This window comes from Mustela nigripes, chromosome 2, assembly GCF_022355385.1.
Source record: "Mustela nigripes isolate SB6536 chromosome 2, MUSNIG.SB6536, whole genome shotgun sequence".
Lineage (NCBI taxonomy): Eukaryota > Metazoa > Chordata > Mammalia > Carnivora > Mustelidae > Mustela > Mustela nigripes.
In genome coordinates this window covers 116,870,790-116,874,884 of record NC_081558.1, presented here as the reverse complement: position 1 = coordinate 116,874,884, position 4,095 = coordinate 116,870,790, and the positions used below count along the sequence as shown (strand labels likewise).

The following is a 4,095-nucleotide window of genomic DNA, read 5'->3' as shown; positions in this document are numbered from 1 at the left end:
ATTTATTTATTTGACAGACAGAAATCACAAGTAGACAGAGAGGCAGGCAGAGAGAGAGGGGAAGCAGGCTCCCCGCTGAGCAGAGAGCCCGATGCGGGGCTCGATCCCACGACCCTGGGATCATGACCTGAGCTGAAGGCAGAGGCTTTAACCCACTGAGCCACCCAGGCGCCCCTCTCATTATTCTTTTGTGAAAAGAATCATTGTTTAGGATAGTGAAATCAGAAAGAAAAAGGAAAGCAAATTTTATTTTAGGACTGTCTTGTGGGACGGAAAGATTAACAGTGAAACCATTGCTAACTCATTAATGCTTCTGCTTTTCTCCACCTTCAGGGACAATTTAAAGACTTAATCCATTTGCAAATGTGATATATATAACAAGTGTTGAAGAAGAAGCATCTGACCCTACTCAGAAACAAAGTGTTTTAAGGGCTGCCTGGGTGGCTCAGTCAGCTAAGTGTCTGCCTTTGCCTCAGGTAGTGATCCTGGGGTCCTGGGCCCGAGTCCTGCATGGGACTCCTTGCTCAGCGGGGAGCCAACATTTCTCTCTATCTGCTGCTCCTCCTGCTTGTGCTCTCTCTCTGACAAATAAATAGATAAAATCTTAAAAAAATAAATAATTTGAGAGGAATAAAACGAACAAAGTGGTTTAATTTTTCCCATTGGTGATAGAAATATGGGGAGGTCGCTGGGACCGAGTTGATTTGTTACCAGAGTGTCTGGGCTTAGAATCCTATTTTCTTATATTTCCAATTCTCAGTTTCCCCAACTGTGTAATAGGAAGAATAGAAGCCACTTTAAAACCTTGTTGTGGGAGGTGCAGTTGGATCCATTTATGTGAAAGCTCTTATTAAGTTAGATCAGTAGTTCTCCAAGTGCGGTCTGGGGAACTCCAAAGGTCAATGAGGTCAATATCAGTTCTAAGATAATCCCCAGAAGTTATTTTACATTGCTCTCATTTTCTCATGAGTGTTCCATGGAATTTTCCAGTGATTACATGATGTGTGAAATCCCAATAGATTGAAGGCAGAGGCAGATATCAGAATGTCTCTATTAAGCAAGATATTTTAAAAAAACTGGCAAAAATGATAATGCCACTATTCTCACTGAGCACGTTTTTGTTTTGGGGAATCGTTATTTTTCATAAATAGATAATGTTAACATGTGGTTAATTCCTACGTTTAAATACATCTTTTAAACTTTTCTCCATTTAACATCTAATCGGGTAAACATCGATAGAATCTACAGAAAAGCCCCTGGAGGTCCTCAGTAACTGTTAAAAGTGTAAGGTGGTCCTGAGAACAGGAAGTCTGAGTCAGAGGTTACCCACAGGCCTTCCAGCTCCTCCCAGCCCAAGCTGCTCTCTTGCTCCCGGGTCTATCCTCTCTGGACCCCTGGCACCGGAAGCACGTGTTCTGTATCTGACAAACTGGGCTCTGCTGAGAGTGATGACGCTGCTTTCATTTGTGCCCACTTCACTCTCCTTAAAAGCTTCTCGCACGTTTGAGCCCATGTACTCCTGTGAGGTAGTCATGAGAGAGAACTGGTAGGAAGCTCTGAGGTGAGGCTGGACTTCTGAGTCCGTGCACGTGGTCCAGGCATTTGTTCATCCGTAGGATGAGATCTGCCGGGAAGTAAAGGGCAATTGGGAGACGGTGGCACTGTGCGTGGCGACCTGGCTAATGGAAAGGAGTGGGGTTCTTTGGGAGGGTTAGCAATCAAGCGAGAGAAGAGGGTTTATAAAGAGATGCACGTGTGGAGTTTACTTTGGAGGCCCTTTCTGGCTTCCTTGTCACAGGACAGCAGCTCCGATGACAATGACTCCCTTTCTTCTCCTCATCCTAGGCTTGTAAGAACTCAGGGGAGGAAGATCTTGGAACCCACACAGGCACAGGCCACTCCTAGCTCCCAGGAGTGTGGCAGTGGTCTCTGAAGGACCTGGGGAAAAATGGAATGGTCTAACTTGCTAGCCCTACCAAGCAATGTGAGGTTTTTCCCATGAAGAGAGTCTAAATCTGTTCTCTAACATGGGAACACAGAGTTCTTTTGGGAGACTCAGAAGATTGTGCATGCAGATGTGCGCATAGTTTTCAGATGTTTCACACATATGTATGTGAATAAGCTGTTCGTGTATGTCTTGATTAATAACATGCATTCAGTAAAAGGGTTCCTCATTTTATAGTATCTTTCCCTCCATATATTAATACTAAAAAATTATTATCAAAGGAGATGTGATCTATGTTTTCATTAAAAAGAGGTCCTCACTCTTTTTAAAATTTACTTTTTATTTTTTAAAGATTTATTTATTTATTTGAGAGAGAGAGAGCGCGAGCAGTGGGTGGGGCAGGGGCAGAGAGAGAGGGAGAGGGAGTCTTAAGCACAGAGCCCTACTCGAGGATCAGTCTCAGGATCCTGAGATCATGACCTGAGCAGAAACCAACAGGCACCCCATGAGGTCCTCACTTTTGAGAAGGTGAAGATTCTTTGGCCTAAATTCTACTCTGGGAGCTCCTACTGACAGAGGGGTAGTGTCTTACGCTACACCCAGGTTTCTCTCCAACAATTTCCTCTTATTATTTCAATTATACAGTACTGGGGAAAGGTTTGCCTTTGACTCTTTATAGAAAATGTGCAATGACAAACAGCCAGGGATATAGCCACATACACAGACATCTGTGTTCTTGAGGGGTATGTCCCAAGGTTCCTGTGGATATGAAAGAATATGAACCAGCTCAGGGCTTTTTCCCTGAGTCATATCTCTATGGAGGGTTATCTTTTCCTAACTATCTACTTACACCTCAAGTTAAACTTATTTTCAGAATTCATTTAAAGCTGATGTCTCACTCAATGGTCTTTTTTCCTCAGGAAAAAAAAAAATGCAAAATGTTTAGTACTTAACAAGATTTTCCACATGTGGAATGACAACAAAAGACCCACAAATCTCTGCTGAGATGTTTTGAAACTTTGAAGTAGTCATGCAGTCAAGGTTGCCAGATTTACCAAGGATGATAAATGCACAGTTAAATTTGAATATCAGGCAAACAGTTCATTACCTGTAATATGAGCATGTTCCATGCAATATTCAGGAAATACTTACCGGAAGGTGTATTTGCTGTATCTTGGAAATTAAAATTTAACTGGGCATTCTGTATGTTATTTGGCAACTCTAAAACTGACTTGCTCCTGTGCAGGTGACTTTCATCTAGAGGACTAAAAATTCTCCCTCAGTAGATTTGCCCATTTCCACCTATTACGACCCTTTCGGGCCGCCAGCTAACGGTTACCCTCCTGAGCCTTATACCTGCGACTGCCAAGAAAGTATTTTATTGACTTCTCAAGTGTTGTTTTCTACACTGTAATGAGGAGTTCCAGTTAAGAAAGACTCATCTGGAAGCTTTATAAAAGCCTCCTTTAATTGAATTTAATGTCTACAGGTACATACATACTTATTTCCACTTCCCCTTGTTTCAAACAAAGGTATCTCCTCAAGTACTTATACAACATAGTGAGAAAATAAGTGACTGGGAAGGGGTGAAGATAAAATCAGGTTAGGAAAGTGAGATGAGAGCAGGAATGAACTTAGTATGCGAACCCGACAGGGTCAGCCTAAGGCAGCTGGGGTGGGAGGAGACGGCGCAGGCGCCCTGGGGCCCTTTGTGGGGCTGCTGGGAGGCCAGCCTCCCTTGGTTCCCTTCGCAATGTCCGGAAAATAAAGCAAACCGGCTGCTCTGGAGCCCCTCAGCTATAACCTGAGCGAGGTCCTTTGAGGACTGGTGTAATCCCGTGACTAAATGTTCTTTCTAAGATTCTTTTAGTATAAATGAAGCAACCAGTTTCTGAAACCTCACTGTTTGCCCCTGACACAGTCCCCAAACGCAGTTCAGAAACAGGGGCTCTTCAGATGTCAAAAGGATGCTCTCCGATGCCTTATCTGAATAAATAATGATGGGGTTACTCCTGATGATGGCCACTGTCATAGTCATGGTAGCAGATGCCCACTACTGCTCCGTGCTTAGGCAATTTACATTTAATCTGTGCAACGATCCTGCAGGCTGAATATTATTTTACCACTTTTTTTTTTTTTTTTTTTTTTTT

At 43.1% G+C, this 4,095-nt stretch overlaps 1 protein-coding gene across 8 annotated transcripts in view; it reads right to left on the bottom strand.

Moving 5' to 3' along the window:
• The window catches only part of PEX5L (peroxisomal biogenesis factor 5 like), a 226,426-nt gene that overhangs the window by 6,705 nt on the left and 215,626 nt on the right, over positions 1-4,095 (bottom strand). The window lies entirely within an intron of this gene.